The sequence below is a fragment of the Macrobrachium nipponense genome, chromosome 43 (genome assembly GCF_015104395.2).
Source record: "Macrobrachium nipponense isolate FS-2020 chromosome 43, ASM1510439v2, whole genome shotgun sequence".
Classification (NCBI taxonomy): Eukaryota; Metazoa; Arthropoda; class Malacostraca; order Decapoda; family Palaemonidae; genus Macrobrachium; species Macrobrachium nipponense.
The window spans coordinates 50732417-50751272 of NC_061104.1; the positions used below are offsets into that span (position 1 = coordinate 50732417).

The 18856-nt window shown below is 42.5% G+C and overlaps 2 pseudogenes; both read right to left on the minus strand.

Moving 5' to 3' along the window:
• Positions 1-13979, minus strand: part of LOC135213755 (ras-related protein Rab-27A-like) — a 78270-nt pseudogene extending 64291 nt beyond the window's left edge.
• Positions 1-18856, minus strand: part of LOC135213733 (chitinase-3-like protein 2) — a 239599-nt pseudogene that overhangs the window by 214079 nt on the left and 6664 nt on the right.

Genomic DNA, 18856 nt, shown 5'->3' on the forward strand with positions numbered 1-18856 from the left:
CCAACCTCCCGACGACGATTCGGTACCAGAAAAAGACGGTTGTAAAACCTGGGGATTCGTGATCCAGAACAGGTTCTATGGCTCCCTTCTCTAACATACTGACAACTTGATGCCAAAGAGCCTCTCTCTTCTCTAAATCGATGTAATGAGCCCCTAAGGCTCTCGGAGCTGTAGCGAGAGGTGGTTTCTTTAGGAAAGGGGATCTTGTAGCCTTCCTTCGCTACACTTACAGACCAAGGATCCGCTCCTCTGCTTTGCCAGACTTCCCAGAAGTCTAAAAGTCTGGCCCCAACACACGTCTGGAGGACTTCGAACTCATTGTTTGGTTGAGGTTTTCGAACCTCTTTTGGCAGGAACTCTTTTCCCTCTAAAGGCTGGTCGGGAAAAAGTCCTACCCCGAAAAAGGGCTGCTGTGCTGTCCTTGTTTCCTTCGGTGTCTTCTTCACTACCTTTGAGGGCAAATACTTTCTTACTGGACGTCAGCAGGTCCTGTAGCTTCTGAGTAAGGGAAAGCGCGATATCCTTATGATGTCCGGTGGGAAAAGCTGATGCCTGAAAGTGGGGAGAACATCAACTCCAACTTTTGCGCGTTCGAGACTCCTTTCGCAGCGAACGAGCACAATAGAGACCTTTTCTTTAAAACACCTGCTGTAAACAGTGAGCAAGTTCATTAGCTCCATCCCTCAAGGTTTTATCCATACAGGACATGATGCTTCTAGGTAAATCCGAGTCTGAAGAATCTCCCATCTCTGAAGTCCAAGCCAATGCACCCAACGACCAATCGAGAAAATTAAAAACTTCAAGAGTCCGATAAATACCCTTTAGCAAATGATCAAACTCTGAAGAAGTCCACCACATTTTGGCTGCGTGTAAGGCATGCCTACGGGAGCTGTCCACTATATTAGAAAAGTCTCCCTGGGAGGAGGCAGGAACTCCCAGGCCAAGACTTTCCCCCGTAGCGTACCAAACACCAGACTTCGAAGCCAACTTGGCCGGAGGGAAAGCAAAAGAAGTCTTCCCCGACTCTCTCTTCTCCTTCAACCACTCATTAATACGTTGAAGGGCTTTCTTTGCTGAAATCGACAAGGTCATTTTCAAAAGGAAGATTTCTTGGTTGCTTTTTGTCCTTTCGAGAATTGAGATAGAGGAGATAGAGGCTGAAGGCTGAAAATCTCCTTCAAACAATGAAAGGAGGCACTCGGTTAGCTTCTTGTAGTCCGAGGAAGGAGCTTCCACATTCTTGTCCTCTTCCGAAAACTCAACAAAGTCTTCCTCCTGAGAAGAAATATCCTGAAATCCAAGATCCTGATGACAATCCATAGCGGGATCCTTATCCACAGTTTGCCTGGAGAGCGAATGCGGAACTGCCTCCTTGCAAAACCCTTCTCTTCCTTGTCGGGAAGACGGTTCCACATGCTGCCGCCTGCGTCCTGCGTCCTCTGTAACGTTTGCGTCCACCATGCGTCCATCACTCTTCCTCTTGCGTCCTGCGGTGTCGGAGAATCGTCCTTCCTATAGGACACACTGCGTCCTGGGTTACGAGAAGATCCCGCCTGAGAACGAGGCGGCAACTGTACGTCCTGCGTCCTCTTGGAGGACTTAACTGGGAGCGACGAGTCCTTACGTCTAGCCGAAGGTTGTTCGGGCTTTTCCCAGGATTTAACAAGCACTGCCAATCTCTCCTGCATGTCCCGCAGAACTTCCTTAGTCTCCGCTTCCTGACAAGACTCCTGAGGCGGAGGAGATCGAGGACGCACTGGGCTAAAACGGAGAGGCGAGCGATCCTGACGTCTACGCAGCGGAGTTTCTCTAATAGGGGAAACACCGCTCATCGCACGGCTAGCCACATCTAAAGGACGAGAAATCCTCTTCCTCTTGATAGGGATTGCTTCCTCATCATCCGATGAAAATATCTCAGGGCTACTCCAACCCTCTTGCTCAAAAACCCTTTCATCCTGTGACGAGGTCGGCATGTATGATCTCTTGAAAGGACGCGATTCTTCCACAAAACGCCTACTCCTTCCTGAAGCCGAACTATCCGAAGAATAAATGCACTTCCCAGTATCGCCTTTCCTATGGCGTACTGCTGCAGCCTGGGACGCAACAACAGGACTGCCTGAAGGGACGACTGATCGAGAGTAAACCCCTCTCGCCTCCCTTCGACTGTCGACATGCCTTCTCCCTTGGGTCTGGGAGCTTGACAGAGGTCTAGGTCTAGGAGCACGAGAGGGACGATCAGGCGCCCCCTCCACAACACTGTCATTAAACACTTCCACTTTGTCCGTTAACCGTTTAATCTGATCTCCCATGGACGCAAGGGCAGCGAACACTTTCACAATTTGCAGATCCGTAGTATCCTCAGATACAGCAACGGGCGCAGGAGGAACCTGAGGGGAAGGTGCTACATCTACATGTGAATGAGCTGGAGAAGACACAGGCAAAGATTCATTCACAGGTTTACTCGAAGAACCAGATCTCTCACTTCTAGAAACTGATCTTCTCACCCGATCTTTTTCTAGTCTCTCTACATACTTAACAAGAGCCTTCCACTCTTTCTCATTCAGACACTCACATTCATTGCACCTATTGTCCACGTACATACAAACTCTTGACACTTCTTACATACAGTATGGGGATCTACCGATGATTTCGGCAGTCTCACTTTACACCCTTCTTTCACACAAACTCTAAACATACTCCCTGAATCAGACATACTAATGCAAGATCAATTGCGATTGCCAAGCTAACTTCGTGAATACGATACCAATATCCAAAAAGTCAGTCAAAGAGCAGGAAATTCTATCAGAGAACCAACAACGATATTGCCGGTTCGGCTGGCAGAGAAAATCTGTGGAAAACGGGAATGGTTCCGAGCACCAGCACCACGGGAACTGGGTGGTGGCGATCACCTGAACTACCAGTGTACTAGCGGTTGCCGCGAGTTTTGAAATTCTGCCAGTGCGACAAGAGGATAAGCTATATATATACTGCCAGGTAAGTGTCATGCATAAAAATGGGTAGTATAAAAAAGTTTGACTGGGTAAGTTGTGGTTTGCCTTGGCCCTAGTGGAATTATTCCCATAAGTTATGTGTATCGAAATCTGAGATTTTCTAGTTCTGCAAGGCCGTGGATTGACTAAATTCTCGCATAATTGGGGACTGTACTGTATATAGACTATTTCAGTGAGATGGTTGGGCGTGTTTCTTTGCTACCAACAAGTCAATCCTCGGCACAGTCTTTGAAAGAGGCCCTCTTATCTAGTCTTTGACTTCGAGACGTGAATGTAACTTGTTTTTAATCAAGCATAGTGCTGAGAATCCCTGCTTACAGCGGTACGTAGAAGGAAACACCAGGAGGTTCCGTACACATTTCTTCCTAGAGCAGAATAAGAACTTCCCATTGTTGACCAGAATCTGGTAGGTCACTTTCTACAAACAGGTTTGCAGTTATTCAAAACTGACGTATTTTGAGAAACCTGTCATGTACCTCCAAAATTCCTCTCACGTACTCCAGGTTCAGAACCCTATCTAGTGGGTCAATAGTGGTTCTCCTTTCTTCTTGTTATATGGAGCATATGGGATTCATGTTGATGCATGAGCAAAATATTTATAAGTAATAAGTTTGTGCAAAACCAAACTGATACTATTAAACAAATTATTACATAGATACCATTTAAATATGTTGTTGTTATGATACAATAAAGTTTGTTCATACTTACCTGGCAGATATATATATAGCTGTATTCTCGACGTCCGACAGAATTTCAAACTCCCGGCACACGCAGTGGGCGGCCAGGTGGTTAGTACCCATTCCTGCCGCTGGGAGGCGGATATCAGGAATCATTCCCATTTTCTATTCAGATTTTTCATACCACTGTCCCCTGAGGGGAGGTGGGTGGGTACTTTAATTATATATATATCTGCCAGGTAAGTATGAACAAACTTTATTGTATCATAACAACAACATTTTGTTCATGAAACTTACCTGTCAGATATATATATAGCTGAATCCCACCATTGGAGGTGGGAAGGGACAGAATAGAAGGATTTAGGAAACACCTCAAGTGCAGATGATTGACATCTTGATTCCTTACCTGTTAGCATAGCTGGCTTCTGATTACTGTCACCGAAGGTCTGCTTTTGCTTTACTAGAGTTGCCAACAAGGTAGTGACCTGTGTAGTTGGTGCGCTCTAGATGATCTGTCAACGGGGGCGTGACCACAATGTGACTAGACCATATTGACCATACTGTGAGGGCAACGAAGCTAAAAACCACCACCTGACCTAACCTATCGAAGTTAGTCCCATAACTTCTAGGCTAAAGAAAGGGAAAGCGCCTCAAGCAACCAACCCTTCAACCATAAACCAACACCAAAATTAAAAAGCACACCTACCCCTTTTCTATAGGATAGTATTTGTGCTGCTCCCTGCCCCAACACATTTCTGCGGATATGTATGGTCCTAGCGACTCGCAGTTCTCATATGCCGTCTTCACATCCCGCAGGTAATGTGAAGCAAACACAGAGTTGCTTCGCCAAAAAGTAGCGCTAATGATATCATTAAGTGCCATATTCTTTCGAAATGCCATTGAAGTCGCAACAGCTCTCACTTCATGGGCTTTTATTTTCAAAAGCTTCATATCACCATCCGAGCCCAGGACACATGGGCCTCCCTGATGGTGCTCCGTAAAAAGAATGCCAGTGCATTCTTCGACATAGGAAATTCGGGTCTCTTAACAGAACACCATAAGTTCTCAGAAGGACCCCGACAATCTTTGGTCTTTTGCATGTAAAATTTGAGAGCCCTGACAGGGCACAGGACTCTCTCTGGCTCTTGTCCGATGAACTCTGTTAACCCCTTGATTTCAAAGGTTTTGGCCAGGGGTTAGATGGGTTCTCATTCTTCGCTAAGAAATTAGGATCCAAGGAGCACACTGCACTGTGTCCTCTGAAACCCACATCTTTACTAATTGCCTGAATTTCACTAACCCTCTTTGCCGTGGCAAGAGCAGTTAGGAAAATCGCCTTTCTAGTAGTCTCTCTCAATGAGGCAGCATGCAGAGGTTCAAAGGGAGCCGACATCAAGAACCTTAGAACTACATCAAGGTTCCATGATGGAACCTTCGGTTGTAGTACTTTGGTTGTCTCAAACGATCTCAAAAGATCGTGAAGATCTTTATCATTTGTCAGGTCTAATCCCCTGTGGCGGAAGACAGCTGACAGCATACTCTTGTATCCTTTTATTGTGGGCACTGCTAGTTTGTCCACATTTCTCAAATGCAGGAGAAGAAACTCAGTGATTTGGTTCACAGAGGTCGTGGAGGAGGAAATACCTTTCTTCCTACACCATCTCCTGAAGACAGCCCACTTCGACTGATAAACTGCTCGAGAGGAAGCTCTTCTCGCATTGGCAATAGCCTCTGCCACTGATCTTGAAAAACCTCTCGCTCTGGCCAACTTCTTGATAGTCTGAACGCAGTCAGACTCAGAGCGGAGAGGTTTTCCGTGGTACCTCTCGAAGTGGGGCTGTTTGAGAAGATCGACTCTCTCTGGCAGGGTTCTCGGGAAGTCTACCAGAAGAGACATGACCTCCGTGAACCAATCGCTTGAGGGCCAAAAGGGGGCGATCAGAGTCATTCTCGCTCCTGTCGACGCCGCAAACTTCCTTGTTACCTCTCCTAAGAGTTTGAACGGGGAAAGGCGTACACATCCATCCCCGTCCAGTCCCATAGGATTGCATCTACCGCTATTGCTTCCGGGTCGAGAACTGGAGAGCAATAAATCGGAAGCCTCTTCGTTTTCGAGGTTGCGAAGAGGTCGACTAGCGGCCGTCCCACCCACAACTTCCATAGCTCTTGACAAACTTCTAGATGTAGGGTCCATTCTGTGGGAAGCATCTGATGTCGACGGCTTAAAAGATCCGCTCGAACATTTTGAATTCCTGAAATGAACCTTGTCAGGATCACTATGTTTCGAGCTTTCGCCCATAGAAGGATGTCTCTCGCTATCACGAACAGTGATCGAGAGTGTGTCCCCCCTGCTTTTTTGTTTATGTAAGCGAGAGCCGTAGTGTTGTCCGAGTTGATCTGGACAACTCGGCCCACCAATCGTTCTTCGAAGAACTGAAGAGCCAACCGAATAGCCTCCAATTCTTTTAAGTTTTATGTGCCAGGACCTCTGTTCCCCTCTCCAGAGGCCTGACACTTCCTCCTTTCCTAGTGTTGCTCCCCAGCCCACCATGGAGGCGTCTGAGAACAACACTAGGTCGGGGCTCAAAAGCTTGAGGGACATCCCTTCCGAGAGTTTGGTCGGATCTTGCCACCACTTCAGATGATCCTTGACCGCTTTTGAGATAATCAAAGTCGAGTCTAGATTCTTGTCTTTCCAGTTTTCTGCCATAAAAAAACTGGAGTGGCCTGAGGGTGCAACCTCCCCAGGGAAACAAACTTCTCCAGCGAAGAAATGGTTCCCAGCAGACTCATCCATTCTTTCGCCGAGCATGTTTCTTTCCCTAAGAAGGCTAACACTTTCTCTAAGCATCTCTGCTGACGTTCCTTTGATGGAAAAGCTTGAAAAGCCGCTGAATCCATCTGAATCCCCAGATACACGATGGACTGCGTGGGGATCAGATGGGACTTCTCGTAATTTTACTATAAGGCCCAGGCCCTTCGTCAGCTGTAATGTCGTCTGAAGGTCCCTCCAGGCACCTTGACTTCGAAGGCGACTTGATTAGCCAGTCGTCCAGGTAGAGCGAGATCTTATCTTCGATAGGTGAAGCCATTCGCCACATCGCATGAGGAAAGTAAAAAACCATCGGGCGCAGTACTCAGACCGAAGCACAGAGCCCTGAACTGGAAGACCTGCCCTTTTAGACGAACCTCAGGAACTTCCTTGATTGGGGATGGATCGGGACGTGGAAATAAGCGTCTTGAGGTCCAATGACACCATCCAATCCCCTGGTCTCAAGGCCCCTAGCACAGACTGAGAAGTTTCCATCCTGAATTTTTCTTTCTTTACAAAAATGTTCAGTCTGCTGACGTCTAGGACAGGTCTCCATCCCCCAGACTGCTTCGGAACCAGGAATAACCTGTTGTAGAAGCCTGGGGAATCCAGCATCAGGACTTCCTCTACGGCCTTCTTTTCCAACATTTGATCTAGAAGGTCGAGTAAGATCTGTTGCTTCTCTGACTGGTATGCGGGCGACAGGTCTATCGGCTTCGTGCTCAAAGGAGGCGCAGAGAGGAAAGGGATCTTGTATCCTCTCTCGATCACATCTAGGGTCCAGGTGTCCGCCCCTATCGTCCTCCATGCCTGAGAAAATAAGGTGAGTCTCGCACCTACAGGTGCCTGAAGGGCAGAAACATCAATTTTTTCCTTTCTTGATAGAAGAGATCTTACCTCTGAAGGACCCCCTTCCTCTCGAAGAACCTCTAGAGGAAGGTGCTCCACGAAAGGGCTTAAATTTCTTCTTGGGTGCTGCAGCTGTTGAAGTAGAAGCCTGAGGAGTAGGTCGTCTGGAAGATTGAGTCAAGAGGTCCCTTGTTGCTTTTTCTTGCAAGTTTACCGACAGATCCTTAATCATGGACTGCGGAAAATAGGTGCGTAGAGAAGGGGGCGAATAATAACTCCGCTTTCTGAGCGGGAGAAACTGCTTTCGCCGCAAAGCTACAATAGAGAGCTCTCTTCTTTAGCAGACCTGTAGCAAAATGAGATGCTAACTCATCAGAGCCATCCCTTACTGCTCAATCCATACAAGCTAATACACTCGAAAGCTCTTCCAGCGAAATCGAGTCTTGACTCCTTGATTGTACATCCAAAGCCCCGAGGCACCAATCTAAAAAGTTAAACACCTCTAGCGTCTTAAATAACCCTTGAGGTGATGATCAGTCTCCGTCATTGTCCAGGAAACCTTAGCCGATGACAAATAAGACCTCCTTGGAGCGTCCACCAAATTGGCGAAATCTCCTTGAGAAGAAGACGGTGCTTTCAATCCTGCTTCTTCTCCTTTTGTTTTCGTACCAGATCCCAGCTCTCCCTTTCAGTCTAGATGGAGGAAGTGCAAAAGAAGTCTTCCCTTTAACCTTCCTTGAATCCATCCAATCCTGGACTCTCTTAAACGCTCTCTTCGCAGAGAGCGAAAGTGGCCATCTTAACGAAGCCAGGGGCTTCCTGGCCTTCGATGAGGCAAATTGTGAAGGTGGAGAGCAAGGAACGGGCGCTTGAAAAATTATCTGGGAACAATTTCTTAAGTAAGTCCGTCAACGTCTTATAGTCTGACGACGCTGACGCATTTGGTTCATCATCAGTAGGGCAGCGATTTTCACTAGACGAATCCTTCTCTCGGTCATTCAGCGCCCTTCAAAGATCGCGATGACTTCGACACTTTAACATGAGAAACATCCTGACGTTTCGGACTCAACTGTTGATCGTCCTGGAAAGCGTCCCGATATGCAAGGCGCCGCGCGTTCTGAGAAGCGTCCCTGCAGAGCGTCCTGATGTGAGGAACCGTGGGCGTCCGAAACAGCGTCAGCTCGACGTCTTGCTGAGCTCATGATGTGTAGGACGCCCCGTGAGTCCTGAACAAGCGTCAGCGGGAGCCGTCTTGGCTGAGGCGTTTCCCGGGGCGTTTCTTTGAAAAGCGTCTTTCTCGAGCGTCCTGGTAAGCGCTTCGTTGCTTAAGACGCCGAGCGTGATCATCAACATGCTAAGCTTGAACTTCCAGATATGATCCTTGAGCGTTCTCGGCCTTTTGACAAAGACGCCGGCCGCCTGTGCGACAACTCACGTCTCTGTCAAATTCGTCTCTCCTAGACGCCCTTTCATGAGGAACGTAATCACGTTCTCTAATGTGTCGGCTACTAGGAGGAGACTCAAAGGCCGAAAAACGCGGAGGAGGAGCCGGGGGGGACTGCCTAGTCCTCTTAACAGGCAGCCACCTATCCTTCCTTCGATGACTAGTTTTCTGCCTCCTTTCTCTAAAAAAGGAGGCTAACTGTCTCTGCATTTCCCAAAGATTTTCCTTTTGCCGAAGGGGAAAGTTCTCGATCAGGGAGAAGGACTCATCCTGTGCGAGGAAGATGGGCGAGGGATGCCCTTTCCTTCAACTCAGGAACATGCTTAGAGCGACTGGACGCTCGAAAGAGTCCTCCCCTGATGAAGTCTTGTTCCTTTTTCTGTGGCGGAAAAGCTTCAAAATCTTCAGGTGATGAATCTACGTAATGATCAGAAAGGACGTGAAGCTCCCTCTTCTCTGAAACCTCTCTTAAGAGGGCGACAATAGCGACGGCCGCTTGTGCGACACCTTGCGCCCCTGCCGCTCTCCCCCTGAGAGGTCTTCCGAGCGTCCAACCTCGGCGAGAGGAGAGGAAGTCTCGGAAGAAGAGAAGCACTCTTCAAGTATTCGTGCCCGTGCACGAACACCGGCAGCCTGAGATTCGTCCTCAGTTTCTGCCGAAGGGACGTCAGACCGGTCATTAGATCCCGTAACCCTCCTTCGGCTTTCGGCTTGCCCTCTCCCTAAGGCCTGGGAGGGTCCGGCAGGGGCCTACGGCCTAGAGGCATTATGGGACCGATCTGACCCCCCTTCCACAACACTAGATGCACTAACACTCATCACAATTCACATTTGACTGAAGAGCAATCACTTTAGATTCCAAGGTGCGAATCGACTCCATGATCGTAAATAATACGCTTCCTTCTGCAGACACTTCCTGATTGTTCGGAGGCAATACAACAGGATCAGGTTGAATTACATCTACAGGAGGATTTAATGGAGATACAATTCTACCTTGACTTCTACTCACAGAAGCACTCCTAGAGGAAGACCTGCTGATTCTATCACGCTCAAGCTTTCTCACGTAAGAATCATATGCCTTCCATTCAATTTCAGTCAATTGCTCACACTCGATGACATCTATCATTCAACATACATACATGACTACGACATTTCGAGCACACTGAATGAGGGTCTACCGAAGCTTTCGGCAACCTCACCTTACATTCATGCACCTTACACACCCTGAAGCTAGCAGAGCTAGATCCAGACATCGTAATCAAAGAAAAGTCAAAGCCAAATCCAAATCAAATCCACTATCACGTATGCCAAGCCAACAAGCCAAATCAAAACCAAAAGTCAATCAGAATACTCAAGTTAGCACAAGAAGTTTCAAAATCCTAGGCGGAGGTCTGTAAAACAGTTGTTTACCGACCGGCGACAGAGAAAAATCTGAATAGAAAATGGGAATGATTCCTGATATCCGCCTCCCAGCGGCAGGAATGGGTACTAACCACCTGGCCGCCCACTGCGTGTGCCGGGAGTTTTGAAATTCTGTCGACGTCTGGAGATACAGCTATATATATATACTACGGGTAAGTTTCATGAACAAAACAAGATATTACAAAAATCCTATAGCAATCCTTTTGTAAAAGGTTTTTACTGTAACAATTAAATTTACACCTAATGCCATAAAGGAAATCCAATTTAAAAAGCTAAATAATGATAATACACTGTAGATTCATTTTTTTTTGTGGGGATGCTCGTGGGGTTAGGTCACTGTAATAGCATAGCTCACAACTTGGAATTATGTTTTTCTAGTCGTGATTTGCAAATTTTAAACTGGCCTCCAAAACGCTCAAAGTTATTCAAGTCAATAGAGAAGTAAGAATTATATCAAAAAATAATTATGCTACTGGATAAATAATATCTCCAGGCTCCGGTGTACTGGATCCAACTAAAAGTAATCCACTCTTTGTGTTTCCCCATCATGACCCTACTGGGTTACTAATTTTGGGAAAGTACCTTCAAAACTGTCAAAATAATTGAAAGTTAAAGTACCCTCCCTCCCCCCAAAAAAGACTGATATTCTCACGAACATCAACCTAATCACCCCTATTTATATTATAATAATATGTGTACTTACGTAAATGTGCCTTAACCATATGGCATATAAAGACTAATTATGTTTAACATTCACTTTGCATTAAGGTAATGCAAATTTATAGTATATTATGTACTATATTTTTACCAAAGGTAAAAAAAAGATATAAATACCTGACCAACCTACAAAAATAAAATTAGTATTACCGAAATGAAGACCATTCCAATTAAACCAGAGCAAAAAGATAAAACAAAATACAGAAACATTATTCGGATGAACTCACTCTGACCAAATTCAAAGAAAAGCTTTGTGTTATAAAAATTTTTCAGATCTATCCTTCATGTAAACAAAAGCAAATGAACTGACATGAAATAAATATGACCAAACACTTTTTGATTTATGGATGATGCAATATCAGGAAAAAAATATTGCACATAAATTCACACCATTGTATACTCAAGACTTTTCTCTTCAAGTCCTTAAGAAGTTGAATTGACTGGGTTACAAAAACAGAACCTTAAGAACAATTATGAAACGATATTCATATTCTACACTCTAGTCTTACAGTTATTAACAGTATTCTATAATATGTATTATAGTTCTCATCTGCTTAGCTTTTCATCTGGCTATATGCTACTATATACGAAAGTAAAAAAACTATCTTACCAGCCGTTTTTTTTCTCTGAAGTCGATTCCAACAGTTGAAATGAACTGCTGCTGAAAATATGCCCTCAGTGTACTGATAGAGAAAACTAGTTTTTCCAACACCAGAATCTCCCAAGGCCAAAAACTTGATGAGATAATCATAATCTTTTCCACTACTCATGATCTGCAAGAAAAAAACAATCATCACACTCTATTATGACCAATAAAAAATATGAGATAGCTCAAAATTTACAATTAGCAATATTATAAATTCACTCTTCATAAAACACCATTACAATATATCATCACACAAAAGTTAAGAAGTTGATAAGATAACATTGTGGTATGATAAGGGTCACTGAAGGCCACTGTAATATATCCTTGCATATTCTCATATTGAGATTTGGTCAGATGCCATTCACAGATCCCAAGAATTTACAAGTTTGATATTCATGTGCAGGCTACACAAACCACATCATATAAGATAATAATCACATGACACCTTGAACAAAATCTCCTCAATACAGTACATACTTATAAATTAAAATACAAGATACTTCTAGCATATAATGAGCAACTGAATATTTTAAGTATCATAATACAACTATACTATATCTAAATTGTAACTAGAACCATGAACCCTTGCCCCTATCATTAATTCTAGACTAGGTGTTGCCCAAGCATTAACTCTGGATTAGGTGTTTCATGCTTCATAACCCAACCTATACAAAGTCTACATCTCTTTCAAAACAGGGTCACTCAAGCTTTATTATTTGGAATATTCCCGTATACAAAGGCCAAATAGATCTATAAAGATTTAGGCATAACCAAACAACTAAAGCATGAGGCTAAGTAACCCAAAACATATTTACAGCCAACAACCTAGCAATGGGGAGCTAAGGACACAGTATTTACCAGCCACAAACCAGGCAATGGGGACAAGGACATCCAAGGCTCCATAATGAGGGTCCATTGGTAGGATGTCAATCTCTTGGAATCCAAAGACTATCACTGACTTCTCCAGTACATACATAACTGGTTAGAGGACATTAACTGATTTATGAAAATTAGGCTATAAAGTACAAGGACACTTTCAGCCATCAATGCTAAAGACGTGAAAAGAGGGAGTTGGATGGTTGAATAATATGACAGAGGAAAGGAAGTTGAAATGGGAAGTAAAGTAACAAGCTAAAAAGCGGATCCAGCAACAGGCCATAGGAAACACTGCAAAATACCTTAATAATGCATACAGTGCACCATGTGAGGTGTGCTGATGACACCCCCAACAGAGGGAAGTTATCTATGTAGCTGATGTAAGCCAGTGTGCATAGCTATATATATACTTATTTCTTGCACAACCTAATTGGGTATATGCTTAGGTACTAGACTCAGACTACTTTAACAGTGTCACTTAAAAAAAAAAAAAAAATTAGACTTGAACATGAGTTTGAATGAGAAATCAAGTGAGTACCTAATACTTCAGATTAGTTGTGCACAGATTATTCTCCTGCATAGTGTCATCTTAGGGCTCCAGGAGTGGCAAAACCCACTGGACCAAGAGCACCATTTCCTGACGTGGTCCAGGACATGCCAGGAAATGGTGCTCTTGATTAGGTTAAGATATAGGGTAAACGACCAAGCGGCAACATAGAGGCCACCTCTCTTGGAACTTGCCGAAAAAGCGCTGGAAATTATGCCCTTATTGGTAGATCTAGGATATAACTATTCCGCGGCGAGCTAGACTATGGCAGTTGACTTTTTCTATACACAAATTTACCTCCTGAACAAGAGTTTAAAGTAGTATTTTTTCGGCTGGCTGTAATTAACCCGTAATTTACCTTTGAACTCTATCCTACAGTAAGGGGACTTGGCTAACCATATCTTACCTACCTAACCTAACTTGAGTGACATGCCCTGACCTAGCCGGGGGGGGGGGGGGGGGGGTGTGAACCCTGCAGAAAGGCAGTAACCTGTCCTGGTTGGCGAGAGGCAGAAACCAGGCCACAAAAACTACTGTTAAAGCTTCAAGAAGATGCTATGGGTATCCCTGTTGAAATAGGTACCTGTCAGCAAACCAGCAGAAATATCATAAACGACATTTTTTTTATCAATTACTGAAGTGTAGTAGGTAGGCTAGCTATGGATCTACGTTCATAGGTATGAAGTAGACTAGCTAGGTAACTATTGTCTATGACCACGCCTTAGGCAAACTTGTAACAAGCTAGATTTTCTTCTTCATACTTCGGCTTGCAGTACCGTTTTCATCATGATAAGACTGTAAGATAGTAGTAAGTAACTGGTCATTCTACCTAACAAATAGCTAATCTCCTAATGTCTGAGGGCCTGAGGCATCCTAATGTTGCTTTATCAAAATATACAGTCTTTGGCAGAGGTTAAGGCTTACCATTACACAATTAAGCATTAGTCTGCTAAAAAAGTTTGCGATTATCCGAGCCATTTTGCCAGGTATAATACTTATCTTAAACAGATAACAAAAAAATTACAATCATAATTACTACAAGGGATCAATGCACTAGAAGCAATCTCCAAGACCAAGCAAGTTCGAGAAACGCTGTCTGTGTGTCTGTTTTGACTTTTGAGTTTGACACTTGGTGGTTACCAAATAGTCCAAAACACAGTTACAACGTAAACGCGTTCTTGATAGAATACGCTCACAACTTGGAAGGGTATCACGTCGTCTAATAGATTGCACTCTGGATGGGCATTTAGCACTATAATATAGCAAAGTGAAGTATGAATGGGTATTCTAATACAATTTAATTTTCTTTAAATTGCATCTGTGTAATGTTATCTTAAATCGTACTCATAGCGTCCAAAAATTATAATGACGATAGTATACATAATTTTGATGACTGGCTGTTGGGGCCACTCGAGTCAAAGCATAATTTAGCATAGCCAAATTTGATGGTCGATGTATAAACCATGAAAAATGTGTAGAAGAGTGACGTGGTCTTCCAAAACATCGAAAATGAAGGTGCTAATGAAGAGTACCATCTTTTATTGTGTTGTCTAGGAACTTGATGTTGGCAAAATCAGGTATCGGTTCTAGAACCTAAACTTCACCTAAATGGGTAGCTAATTTACAAAAAGGAAAAAAAAGTTCCCATAAAAGAGTTTGGCATGGCGTACAGGAGTAGTAGAATTTTGCCATAATTACTTGTGCAACATTCAGTTTTTACAGATATGCAAAGCAAAAGTTACATGAAATGGATTTCATCTGGGAGAACTGTTCCAGTGAAATATTTCAAAATTTCTAGTCCTGAAAACAAACATCAGTCTTCAATATTAGTACCTTCTGTCGATTGGTTTAGCCATAGTCTTTCGGGTACCGGAGTAGAGAGGCTTCAACTGGAAGCCTTTTAGTTACGAGATTGAAATATAACTTCCACTCAAAGCAAATGTATACTGGCATACCAAATAAAGTAAGACTACATCCAGCGTGAAATAACTGTTCTCTTCAGGCAGTCATATATATATATATATATATATATATATATATATATATATATATATATATATATATATATATATATCATACTATTTTATATATATATATATATATATATATATATATATATATATATATATATATATATATATAATCGTGATGACACCATTCGGAATTCTCCATTATTCCTCTACGTCTATAATGAATGAGGTTACAGTATGAGATAATCATCACACTAGCAGTTTACCTGTCAGCCTTTGGTTTGGCAGTTTAAAACAAAGATGGAACCTACTGTCCCAATCACGCAACATTTATGTGTTTCAGGATAGTTAGGACATTCGTGTGCACTGACTAACAAACACATCTCTGATTATGGGAAGGGATGGCAGTGGCATGAAACCATTCTAAGAAAATGCAGATTATACTGTCTGAATTTACTTCACTGAAGACTGATATATATATATCTATATATATATATCATATAATATAATATATATATATATATATACTATATAAACCAGCCCAATCAATTATTTCATACGGGACCTAGCTAAGGCCTGTAGATTGTGCCACATCCTTTCCTGAACTGGAATAATTAGTCCAGATAACGAGTAAATGGGAAGGAAATTCGTCGTTACTCTTAAGGATGAGTTTTTTTTTTTTTTTTTTTGTTTTTTTTGCACCAGCTCAAAACTACTTACAGCGCATACCAGAAAAAAATGAAAGCAGAAATAAATGAGTAAGAGCTCAATTCATAGAGTACTTTAATGGCATTTACCAAGTTCGCCGTAATAGGGACATTCCTTTACTGCGTAATTTTAACTTTACTTCAACTTTTCTTTTTATGTTCCAGTACCTTCACAAGCCCCCTGAACAAAAATATCTCGTTAACCGGACAAACCTAGTCGAAGTGATTCGCCTACAAATTCATGGTGACAAAAAAGGAAACGTTACGTAACTTTAAACGTAGCCACACGAATACGCAGACTGTGGTCAGTTGCACGCGAAGTGACTGGCGATGTGTTTGTTTGAAATAGTGGTACAGCAAAAGCTTTCATCGCTCTAGTGTTTTTTTTTTCTCTTTTTTCTTTGGAACATTTTATCTAGATTGGTAAGATTGATTTTAAGCCATTACAAATCTGAATATGCAAAGATACAAATTTCATCCGTGAATATGTTGAGAACGATTTGGAACACCTGATGACTCACGCCGCTCTTAATAATGTAGGTACTGCATTTATTTGGCTGTCAGAGGTATGCAATAATGGAAACAAGACAGAACGTTCGCAATCTTTAATGTGCTTATTTTCATCAGTTCCCTGCTGTTGTTTTCTGGTGTTATCCACTGACCCTGTTGTAGTTGTTCGAGACTAAGTGCACGCGTACTTTAGTGTCAGGATGCCAGATTCGGTTCGGCTTAGGACTGTGACGTTTCTGTTCCCATTGTGTTATGACTATTATTGTCTGTGTTATCCGACAGCCTTACTTCGGCAATTCCACCCTTTCGGTAAAGTGGATATTTATGTAACAATCACTCGTACTAAATTCAAAAGATTTTGTATGTGTATATGAAGTTGTGCTCTATGAGAGAGAGTCCGAAAATAAATTAGTTCCAACACAAATCTAACAAATCTGGACTAAAAGTGGCAGCTGCGATAAACCACTTGATGTTAGCGCATATAACTTCTTAGTCACCGATTGAAAATACGCATTATCGCTCTAGATAACATGGAAATTGACACGAGTCTGAGTAAAGATACTCCAAAACAAGATATGGCGTATTCGATAACGGCACAAAACTTCTCTCTCTCTCTCTCTCTCTCTCTCTCTCTCTCTCTCTCTCTCTCTCTCTCTCTCTCTCTCTCTCTTTTCTGATTTGACTTGCTTTGCATTTTTAAGTCAAGATAATTGGAAAAATAATGAAAGGGTTGCGAGACAAATTGTGTAGATATATGAACATTTATTCTAGCTTAGTATATATATCTGAAATATGGTGAGTATAAAAACGTTATAGAAAAATCGGAGAGGAATATAAAACCAGTCCTTGGACTGTGACTTATGGGATCTCAGTCAAAGTGCCTTTATATAAATTTTTACATCTTTGCTCTGGTATTTCAGGGTCACATCTATTATTATTGCTGCTGAAATATAGCAGCCCTCTCTAGACAAGGTCGCTTAATCGGTGATGAACTCCGTATGGTAAAAAATATTTTCAACCTTTATTTTGCAATATTTGCCAGGAATGTGACAGGATACGTATAACATACTTCTCCCTGAGTTAGCGTTTCCCGTGAGAGAGTATGGAACAGTTGAAGTTATGCGCTGGGAGATTAAATGGTAAGAGCATAACATGTCCTTGGCCAACGGGCTACGTTTTAAATGGTTCAATTTACTTAATCTCACAGAACTGAAATTGTGCCCCAAACGATGTATAGCGGCCGAGCGGCACACCAGAAAGTAGTGGAAATAACTGGAACATCAGCGCTCGCGTTTATCTTGAAATACCCTGTGAACAGACTGTGAATCAAAAACCTTTCAGAATGTGCTGTCGAAGTAAACAGGCTTTCATTTGTAAAACATCTGTATGCACAGAGATAATACGCGACTCTTGTGGACATGGTCATGTAATCTAGCTGCGGTGATACGGCCCTGCACAAGGAAATAAACGACACCAGTCAGTGTTTATGACACATCTGTGTAAGTGAAAGCCATATATAAGAAATCTTTATATCCAACTTTCTGCCGTTAGTGGTTTTCTGTGTAGTTACCACTGTTCTGCGGCTTATGTGCTTACGTAAAAGCAAAGATTATTTATTCAACAGGAACTTGAATGTGCGTTGTCAAATTATAATTTGTTCGTATATGGACCTCTAAAGAAGTGTTTTTTACGTCCCATTTAAAATGATCGATCCTGCGAGTGAATAAATTAAAGTTACGTTAATAACAAATCTCAATCAATTAATAGTGCTGATACTTTAGCGAGAAAACCACCATCACAGAAGCATATTATGTTTCGGTGGTAACAACCTGAAAGACCAAAGAGAAGGATCCACTTCAATTCTCATAAGCGGTAAGGGAACAGCAGCTAGCGTTCGTCTCCCTATTAACGACCCTCTCAAAAAGAAACAGCAGGTGTCCCTACTCCGCCATAAAGGCGCCCAGTCGTCCTATTTACGCGTACTACTATATTTCACCTGTTTAGACTTCATGTTAATCTCTCTCTCTCTCTCTCTCTCTCTCTCTCTCTCTCTCTCTCTCTCTCTCTCTCTCTCACATACATACACGCATACATACACACATAAATAAATATACATAACAATTACATGTTGAGTTCCATGAAACACTTTTAGACTTGGCGTGAAAAAATGATTTTTCACGTCAGAAATTTAAGTATTTTCCAATTTTAAAAAAAAGGCCGGTACCAAATGCCCGCATTTGCTATATATCGTCGTTAGAAATCGCATACCAACTACTGTAATAATTTAAATGACTCATGGTTAATTCATGCATAATGAACAAAAATGCAGGATTAAGTGAAGGTGATAAGTCTTATTTCTTCGGAAATATCTCTAAACATAATATTTTATTGTTTAATCCTTGTGATTTTTCGATATGGCTCCCTTTTCAAAGCCTTAATTCCCATTAAGTTCTAGGTGTCATTTAAAAAAACATAGTGCCTCTCCCTTCTCCTGCTTTAATAATAATAAAAAAAAAAAGTGTGCAAGTCCTTTTTCTACTCTACTTACAAACCCTGACGTCCTATCGCTTCGCTAATGGAGGTCGGGGGGCGGGGGGGGGTTGGTTAGTGGCTTCTTATTTTGCATTGCTCCAAATACTTATGCCAGGGTATCTTACATAAACCCAAA